Source organism: Vigna unguiculata, chromosome 5 (assembly GCF_037176805.1).
Source record: "Vigna unguiculata cultivar grain cowpea cultivar isolate G323 ecotype 2 chromosome 5, ASM3717680v1, whole genome shotgun sequence".
Taxonomy (NCBI): Eukaryota; Viridiplantae; Streptophyta; class Magnoliopsida; order Fabales; family Fabaceae; genus Vigna; species Vigna unguiculata.
In genome coordinates this window covers 20,241,819-20,253,106 of record NC_140796.1, presented here as the reverse complement: position 1 = coordinate 20,253,106, position 11,288 = coordinate 20,241,819, and the positions used below count along the sequence as shown (strand labels likewise).

The following is an 11,288-nucleotide window of genomic DNA, read 5'->3' as shown; positions in this document are numbered from 1 at the left end:
ACACCTTTGGCAGGTCACACAGTCATTCTAATTCAACAACAAAAACACACTAATCATGTTCACTACAACGTAAACACAAAACACATTAATCAACACCTTAATCCTTTTTTCTAACGAATTAATACATATTTTGATATCAGCAATTACTTCTTAGGACATCACGTAACTTCTTGTCATTTCTTGGGAATTGAAACTGCCACCAACAACATGTTCTTCAATCTTCACATTGCCACCAACCTTTTGTTCATTCTTCACATACCCACAACATTTATCTTCAATCACAATCGTGCTTGCAGAACCCCCTTCTCCGATCCTATACTGATCAAATCAGCTGAAGTAATTACACCCACCACACTCTTCACTTCCACTCTGATGCAAATATACCATTAACATCTATTTTTATCAGAAAACACAAAAAATTACACAAAAACAATACAGAAATTACAAATAACATTACCTTGAAGTTTGGACAGCCCCAAAATCTTTTTCCTTTGTTCTTGGCTGTTTTCGTAGTTCTCAACACAACCTTATCACCACAATAACAACTTGGTGTGATATTGACGCTTCTACACCCACTTGCACTGCAAAAATTGACGCTACTATTTTGCTTTCCTCCAAGATTTAAACTTGAACAGGACCCACAAGACCCACAATTGGCTGGATTCATCAGAGAAGATAGGAGAAGATGACAATAAAATTAGGGATTCTAGATCCAACGCTGTTGTTGGCTTAAATAAATAAATGTTTGCACGTCATTCCACCTGTAATTGACACATTTCAGTAACAAAAATCCACCTCAGCAACCACAAACGATGTTTAGCCAGACTTAACGGAAAAGGCAAACTTGAGACTTTTAAACTAAAAAGGGGATCAATTTGAGAATTTCAAAAATTCGGGTACCAATTTGAAATTTTAACTCCAAAATGGGAACCAAACGCATAATTAAACCTAATATTTTTTATAGTAACCTTTTTAAGAAAATATAACTATATTATCTATATAGTAACATTTTTTACAAATGTGATTAAGCAAATGTTATTGTAGTTGGTATATCTTGTAGGTCCCGACAATTCTACGTCAATATTATTGGTGACACTCATTAACCTACGCCTTGCTATATAGGATTTGCAACGTGTAGACTACGAATTTGCGCTTTGATATCATCACGGAGTCTATAAGTGAAATATGAACAATATTGTTCTTTGTGAGGTACTTGTGCAATTAAACACTCAAATCGACTTATGTATTCCTCCATGGTCCATGTCTGACGAAGGGCTGTCAACTTGTCAAAGACATTCCCTTCTCCCATTCCACTGTACCTGTCCAACAACTCTTTTTTTTTGGTTCTTCCCATGTTAGATCACTTTAATCGTTCAATAGAGAGTTGAAAAAGTGTATGGTTTCTCCTTCTATGTACAACTCAGCGAGATTCACTTTCATGGCTTCATTGGTTTCTTGTAAGTTAAAATAAATCTCAGCTCTAGATATCGAGCCTGCATGATCTTCTTGTAATTGATTGACGAAACTCGTTGAGATAATCCCCCTCTAAGGATTTCAACCCGAATGACATTCTCCCATTGTTCTTCATGATTTTCTGAACTTTTGAACCAATTGAGCCCTCTCTATCCCTGTTTATACTTTTGCTAAAGTTGCGAGTCATAGGATCAATTTAGATTGATTATCCGTAGCTTCCTTCCTCATTACTTCCATCGCATTTTGATTCTGAATTGTTTGAAGATGAATCTCCTCTATTACTGCTTTCATCTTCGTCAGTTCCTCTTCGATGAGATTAACCCTCGATTCCATGGCGACTATATATCTTGGTTCTCCACGTTTATCCTTGTTCCCTTTCTCCCTTGGAAGCATTCACTGATCGATGAAGGGTATCCAACAAGTCGGACCAATTGATGCAAAACCAAACCAAGAACAAATAGAAAAAGAGAATATATGACTGAAATATGCAACAACTTTAAGAATTATTGGCAAAAAGGAAAATACATCAAGATAACAATCATACTGCCTAAAGTTATGCTCCTCCAGAGTACCCAACAAGGTTTTCTATTTCCACATACCAACCAAAAAAGGCACTGTCTCCTCTCTCCACACTTGATACTTATAACATAAAAAATTATTAGTTAAATTACATATTATTTAGACACTTATCTTGTATTAAATCAATATAAAAATCATTAGAATTTCTCTAATTTTACAAAATTAAAGAATGAAGTAGTGAGAAAATAGAAAAAGTGGAATTTAATACATTTTGTGTTTTATACAAGTAAAATGAAGTAAATTATGAAGTTGATGTTGAGCCCCAAAATTTGCAGCTCAAGCCAAAAGATGAACTAAGAAATTTAAATTTTAAAGTTGCGACTGAGCAGCGAAATTTGGCACTGAAGCCACATTTTAAGAAAACTTTACTACAAAGAAACGTGAAGCTCTAGATTTGAAGCTGAGCACGAATAGGAAACCTCCATGGCAAGGAAACCTTCATTGCTAAAACACAAAAGATGAACGCCCAAACTTGGGAAGAAACCCACTTTGGAAGGGAACCTCCATGGTTAAACTTCAAGATTTGGAAACTAGAGCAGCAGTTGAAAATCTATAAATAAAGGGCATGAACCTTATTATATTAATGTTGATTTTGTATATTGGTTTTATACCATTCTTGAGAGAGATACTCTTAGTTAGTTAGGACCTATATAGTATAGTAGTGTATAGTTATGGAAGGAAGGATGCTACTCTATGTTCATCTTGTATTCATCATCATGAGCAAGTAATTACTCTATAGTTGGGATTAAATGTAACTTCTAAACTCTCTATGTATTGCACTTGATTTTATATATGTTGTGATCTTGTTTTACGTGTTGGTTACTTGGTTTGTATTTCATTCTGTGGTGATTTGGCCAATCATCACACCTCATCAACACTAGATACAAAGACATCTAGTCTAGTGTTTAGACCCAATCAAGTATATTGACCCTTGGTAAATACCACACATGGATATGCATGATCAAATAGTTTAAAGAGTCTTATTCTCAAAGCAAGGGTTCTTCCACCTGGATTGGGAAATCCTGCATCTGACACCCTTAGGTTCACTCTCGCAGACATGTGGTTTGTCTACAAGTTAAGCGTACCTCCATGAACAATAGAAATAAAGAACTTCATATATAGATAATTAAGGGTAATACAGTAAAGTTAAGAGGTCAAGTTCAATCCAAACATTTTTATCAGCATTATCTCTCTCAAATATAGTTTTATTTATCTTTAACAATATAAAAACCAAAACTCATCTACTGTTCCATTGCCAAACTTTGAGTCAAATTATAGACTATTGATCTAGTTACCACCTCCTTGTGGACCCTCATTGGGCCATCAACTCCCATCTCTCCCTCCTCTAACTAACCCTTATTCCAAGGCATGCAAGTTTCCATATGCTTATGAATCATTTGGGTTGGGTACTCACTTGTGCGTAGGAAAGAACTTTGTAGTGGTTCAGTTAAAGGTTGTCCTTCCCTTATCATCTTCAAATTTAGCTTCACTCTGTCTTCTTATTATATGCATTCTCCAGCATATGAGGGAGGAATGTTTTGGTTATGCAACTAAATTTTCAGAGTTTCACTAGCATAAAGGAGTATATTGTGATGTGTTATTGGTATATTTACCACGAATTCATATAACATTAGGTACATAAATATCTTTCGAAAAATACTTCTCTTTTACATTTTGAAAAATTCGCATGCAACTTTATTTTACATAAAGATATTAATCCATAGATAATATTTGTACGTACATTCTAGTCTATTTATGGATCCAAATTTCTATGTAGTTATTGTTGGGTAATTATCAATTTTTTTTTTAGTAGTAGGAGGGTTGTAACACCCTAAGCAAATATTACTAGATAAAACAATTTTTATATAACTTTTGGAATTTAAATAGTATATAAAGTTTCCAAGCATGGGAAAAAGTAAAACTTATGTCGCAGACATTCAAATACACTTTATCATCCTTATTACAAATCCATAATTAAGAAAAACATAATAGAGGTTTATTACAAAATGTTTGTAAAGTGGCATATGTGAGCTTCTGTGCCTCCGTACAAGCGATTACATAGAATATTTTCTTGCACTCCTTAATCCACGCATCCACGTCATCAGGAGTGCCTCATGAAATCGTCCATGGTGGCCACTCGAAGCGCATGTTGTGGCAGCACCATTGGTTGTGGCTGCATAGCGTCAACCAGTCGGTCGATTGCCTAGGCAATTTCATTTGTTGAGTTATTAGCACAACTTAGTCTCCCTTTTCCGCCTGCCATTTCCTAGTTTTGTAGTGTATCATACACCGTTAAAATCCATTTCAAGCAAAGCATTAACAATACATATAACACAATAATGCATTCAAGGAAAGTCTACAACCAAATAGATTTACACAAGTCATGTAGTCATATCACGATAAGCTCACTACTCCAAGGCCTAAAAATGTTTTTGAAATCATATGCTTTGATACCAAATGTAACACCCTAGGCAGATATTACTTGATAAAGTAATTTTTTTATAACTTTTAGAATTTAAATAATATATAAAGTTCCCAAGCGTGGGAAAAATTTACAACTTATATCGCGGAAATTCAAATACACTATATCATCCTTAATATAAATCCATAATTAAGAAAAACATAACAGAGGCTTATTACAAAATGTTTGTACATAAAACATAAAGTAAATTCCCACAGTACGCCCCGCTCCATCTCTAGGCATCAACGTCCTCACTTGGATTCACATATGCTCTCGTATGACAAGTCACACAATCATCGCCAAACACAAACAAAAAGGGTGAGATGAAAAAGAAAAACAACCATAAATAATAAATAATGAGAATTAACACCCACCCAAGTTATCTTAGCCAACTCTTGGTTCACTGCCTCCTTTATACCATTCCACCCTAATCTCATAACCTATATGTGAAGGATTCACACACAACCTTGGTCCTTAGAGATTATCAAGCTTCCACGAACCTGCCCGCTTGTGGTCCAACTCTACGGACCTCCCCACCTGTAGTCCAATTCTACGAACCTCCCCGCTCGTAGTCCAACATATGTGAACACTTGCTATGAACCTCCCCGCTCATAGCAGCCTAAAGTGTGAGCACGAAACATATGAACCTCTACGCTTATATCCCCACACAAGCGTACAACAAATACTAACCTCCCCGTCCACATCAATCATGTATTCCAGCTACATTACGAACCTCCCCGCTCATAATTTAATCAAACATATTCCAGACCAAACCACCGAGACCATCCTTGCAAAACCCTCTACAAAGGACTCCCTACCCCTATAATGTCACATGGCACTGTCTGTAACATCCCGTCCAAATATTACGAATTTATTTAGTATAAATAAATAAATTAGATTAAAACCTCATTTATTATAATTCCATATCCCAAAACCGTAAGAAATTTTAAAACTTTATTACATGGAAAAATATCTAAAATCCATAATTTATAAACCTCAATACAATATCAAAGTCGGGTAACATAAAGGTTACAAAAATCACAAAAGGAAAATAATAATAAATTCCATAAAGCCTTTCCCATCTAGCACCTCTCTGATGCTAAGCTTCACCAAAACTACCTGCAACATCATCTACTCCCTGTAACGCATATACAATCATCGCCAAACACAAGCAGATAGGGTGAGGTAATAGTAAAAAAATACATTTACAATTCAAATATATCAGCACAAACACATCAAATGGACAATATCCTTTGCTTTCATCCCACATGGCTACCATCATGTCATCCATGATCTTCTTCTTTAAATGAATATCTTAAGATGTCTTGCTACCACAACCCTTAGAACACGTGCGGGAAACCTGCTACGGACCATACTCCGTAATGCTAGGTGGAGTTCCCAATATGAACATGGTTCGTAATGTCCCAAGACTATCAAACTCGTCAGCTGAATATTGAGGAGGGCAATCTATCTGGACCCATCCATACAAGCCATAAGTCGCACACTCACACCGACAACACTCGCCAACCCGAGCCATAACTCAAGAGTTCCTCATGTTCATCCGCCATCCCGAGCCATAACTCAAGAGATGTCATTCTGAGCCACAACTTAAGGAATTCCACGTGTTTAACACATATCCCAAGCCATAACTCAAGGGATACGTTCTGAGTCACAACTCAAGGAACAACTAACAATCCGACCTTTAAGGTATCACCAAAGCCTTGTAGACCACACACATCAAAACAATAAGTCGTCTGCCTCTACATTATTGCCAGGTGCTACTCTAGAGTCGCCAGGCGAAACTCGCTTCTAGACTGTCTGGTGAGGACACGTGCCTCTAGGTGCCAAGCATATCTGATGCCACTGTCTGTAGGTGTCGCCTAGTGGGACAACCCTTACCACCAAGCGCCACATGCTTCCAGAGCCCCTGTAAGTCTAGCTATTGCATGACGGGTCGAACACCACCGCCAGGCGCTACACTAGTAACACGAATATTACTAGTTATGAACACTCTTAACCAAGTTCCAACACTTTAGTCCTACAACATCATGCATCCATGTTGCTAAATCCTTATTTATATATATATATATATATATATATATATATATATATATGTATACATATATATATATATATATATATATATATATATATATACATATACATATATATATACATATATATATATATATATATACATATATATGTATATATGTATATATGTATATATATGTATACATATGTATATATATGTATATATATATATACATATATATACATATGTATATATGTATATATATGTATACATATGTATATATGTATACATATATATACATATATACATATGTATATATATATATATGTATATATATATATCACCTTATATCACCTTATACAATATCCACCGTCATTCATAACTTAAAAATATGATATCCTTCAATTTCCCCTAAGAATGCAACCCCTAGGCTGAACACAAATCAATGGCACTCAACCAGTTTAATTGTCATTTCTTTGCAGATTAAGAGTGCCTATTGTGCCTTCCCACCAGCATAATTACCACCTCAAGGAATTTCCATTTAAATCATGTATTTATAATTTTTAGCAACATTTACCCTTAAGTTCAAAATAGGCATTATACAACTGTTAGGAACACAACATCTCACTCACTTAAAATCACTACTGATATGAATCCAGTCATTGTATTGTCCAATTCATCTCAATACTTAGACATCTTCTATGGCTTTCCACTCTTAATCTCATAAGCCATAAAGTCCCTTCCCAATACCACATTGATCCCACTATATATTTGTCCTTACAATTAGATTCACTACTCAGTACGCTTCCACACCGCTCTCTAATCTGCCCCTGTCAAGTCAACCACCAATCTGCCCCTGTCAGGATGCCAAGCGGTGAATCAGTTTTTGGGAATCCTAGATTCTGTTACACATGCAACGCTCTCTAAAATTTCTAGAACGCATTCCTTTATTGATTTTCGTAATTCAACGGCTAATTGTACATCCAACGCTAGTTAATATTAATTTGAAAGTGTGCCTACAAGTTCCCAATACAAATCGCGCATCAATCTTCACTAACTTGAAATTTCCCAATTTCCCAAACCCTAAGCACATGTTCATATGATTTCATCCAATTAACTTCCAAACACAATGTAATTCAACGACTACATGCCTCTAATACTCAAATAACGATTAAAGCTACCCTTTCCCCTATCCAATGTCAGCCTAGAATCTAAAACAAAATTCGAGCAAACTTGCTTGCATCGCCTGACAGGTGTTCATCACCGCCAGACAGTTCATGCCAAAAACCTAGAAAAACCGGGTGGCACAACTTATGTCGCCTGCCGGCACAAAGCTTACTACCAGGCGATTCCTCGTAGGAACCCAGAATTACACTAAAATTGGTATGAGTCGCTTGGCGGCTTTAAAGGCCCACCATGCGGTTTCTGGAAATTTTCCAGAACACAGCAATGGAAAAGAAAGTCATACACAATTATGCAATACATCATGCAGTTAATCAAAATACAAAATTAACATGATCCAACTCCCCTAACCTGGTTTCCTTGCTTAAATTGTGAGAATTCCAAACTCCTTCTTGATCAACAATGGCCTCCTTCCTCCTTCCACGAACAACTCTGACTCTTCCTCTTTAAACTCAATTCTTGCTTTACAACTGCTTTCTTCACAGCCTTCACGAATACCAGTCTCAAGAACCCTTTATCACTCCTTTAACTTCTTCTTTAATTGGGTGTTAATTGTGTTTAATGGCCAAAAACGAAAATTGGCATTAGCATGACCTTAATTACCATTCAAGACTCATTAGTGGTTGTTTTTCCAGCCCCTCTTGGTTGCCCCTTTGTCAGCTAGGGTTTCTAGCTTTTCATATTCATGGCAAAAAGAATTTTTGCAAAAAGAAAGCTTAGTTTATGACTACCAAGGTTCAAACTCACAACCATGCAAATGTTAAGTCAATGCACAACCATTCAACCAATTCATGTTTTGTAATAATTCCTAAAGTTTTAGGATTATATTATCACTCATCATGATCAAACACTTTATTATTAAAATAATAATTAATTCAATAACACACAAATGGCATACACAAGACTCCAACTTAAGTCCTCTCAACATAATCAAGTACTCTCAACCATTTTAACTAGTACTTTTCGCATCATAACAATTAATACTAATTGCCATAAAGGTTCTAACTACTTGTATTAATTAATTAATTTCCTCGGGTCTTACACTATCGAGGCGCCGCCAGGCGAACATGTGCTCCAAACCTCCTGGCGAGCATGTTGAAAATGTGTAGCGAAATGATTAGCGTTTGGACAAAAACCAAGAGGAAGGTGAATTGGGATCTTAATAAAAATTGTGCTATTAAATTTTTTCCCATTTTAATATCAAAGTTAAATTAATTTTGTTTTCCTTATTTTAATAAACACAATAAAATAAAGAGAGTAGGGAAGAGAAAATTGCACAAAATATTTATACTAGTTCGGATCAAAAGATCCTATGTCCAATTGTTAATCTCTCAAAAATGAGATTAACTCAATCACTAAAATAAATGAAGTTTACAATCAATGATAAGAAAGATTAGGGTTTAGAAAAGACCTCTCTTGAATCACACAAGAGATGAAGACACCTCCGTTGAAATCTACAAGGGATGAACACCTACCACCTCATCACCTTCAAGCTCTTAAACCCTAGGTAGATTGGGTCATCGTTCAACCATCAACCACCACAAACCCACATCAAAAGTCGCACTGCTGACGACGCACAACCAGTTGAAACACCACTAGATGCAGGTCGAAACACGAACCACACACTAGCAAGCACGAGATCTCTTAGTAGCCAACGAAACCAATGCGACGAAGACACGACACAACCCGCACCATGAGATGACCGTGAGTTGTCCTAGCCACTTCACAAAAATAGCCATGCTCAATCACAACGCGAACACCGCGACGCCAATTTGTTCACCCTTTGGAGTTGTGAATTTCATGCACCTATAGTGGAACATTGAACCTAACCGCGCTACCATCACAACACATGCAAGTTCAATAACCATGTTGGAGGAAGAAACCCTAGTTTGAGAGAGAGAGAGGGGGAGTGCCACATGGCAGCTTCTCATTAGGTAGTCACCAAGTCAAATAGTTAAACGTTGGTCAATATTTGATAAAAAAGAGAGTTGAAATGCAATTATTTATATTTTTGGATTCCTATGCAAATTTGGACCACACAATCACAAAAGGGTTGAATTGGATTTTTGAGCAAGATTCATTTGTTGATAATTATTTAGATATCTTTAGATAATTAATTGAATAATATCTGTAAGATCCGCGGAATTTAATTAAGGTTTAATTAATCGTATAGTACCCAGTTTGGGGCTAGTGTGTCAAATAGGTACCTGGTTTTAAAAAAGTGTCAATTGCATTCCAACTTTTGAAAATTGCTTCAATTAGGTCCCTTTCAGATAGAGTTGACTAACGCCGTTAGTCAACGTGCCACGTGTCAATCTGTGGTTTTTTTGATTTTTTTTAATTTTTTTTAATTTTTTTTTCAAAAAATTAAAAATACCACGTGTCAAGTCCCTGTGTGTGACACGTGGCATTGTTAGTGCCACGTGGCATTGTAATGCCACGTGTCAGTGTCACTATTAGATGTCATTGTGTTCATTTCGATTTAGTCCCCACATATGTCTTTTTGTTTCAATTTAGTACCTAAGTATGTGTATCTGATTAAATTTTGTCCCAATTTTTTTTTAATAATTAAAATATTTTTGTAATCCATTTTTTATAAGATTAAAAATAATTAAGTATAAATATTTTTACAAAATTAAGTACTAATATTTATAATGTTTCTCTCAATTTCAGACCAAATTTATTATTTGTATAAATGTTATACTAATATTTTTTTATTAAAAACGACTTTTTAACATATTACTTTATTAATTATTTTTTTATTAAGTACTCATGTTTTGTTAATTTTTTTTTCAAAATAGAACAATATTGTCTCTTACTAATTTTAAATCAAAATTTCTATTGGTATGAATATTATGTTATTTTTGTTTTATTAAAAATGACTTAATAAAATGACTTTTATCACTAAATTTTAATATAAATATCAAATACTTAGTTTTTTTAAAACTTTTATACTTAATTACTTTTAATTTTATTAAAAAATATTTTAATTATTAAAAATTATTAGGTTAAAATTGAATCAAATACATATAAGTAGGTACTAAATTGAAACAAAAAAACATAAATGGGGACTAAATCGAAATCATCACAATGGCATCTGATAGTGACACTGACACGTGGCATTACAATGCCACGTGGCACTGACAATGCCACGTGTCACACACAAGGACTTGACACGTGGCATTTTTAATTTTTCTTTAAAAAAATTTAAAAAAAAATTAATTTTTTTAAAAAAAAAATTAAAAAAATCACAGATTGACACGTGGCACGTTGACTAACGACGTTAGTCAACTCTGTCTGAGAGGGACCTAATTGAAGCAAATTTCAAAAGTTGGGATGCAATTGATACTTTTTTAAAACTAGGTACCTGTTTGACACACTAGCCCCAAACTGGGTATTATACGATTAATTAAACTTTTAATTAATTAATTAATTAATAAATGCGGGTAGTAGAAGCCTTTATGGCATTAAATTTTAATTTGTATGACGTGGAACAGTGCTAGCTCAAGTGGTTGAGAGTACTTTATATGTGTGAGAAGACTTGGGTTTAAGTCCTAT

The 11,288-nt window shown here is 34.9% G+C and overlaps 1 pseudogene; it reads right to left on the bottom strand.

Moving 5' to 3' along the window:
- Nucleotides 1-995: 995 nt before the first annotated feature.
- Nucleotides 996-1,806, bottom strand: LOC146886201 (uncharacterized; annotated as a pseudogene).
- Nucleotides 1,807-11,288: the final 9,482 nt, after the last annotated feature.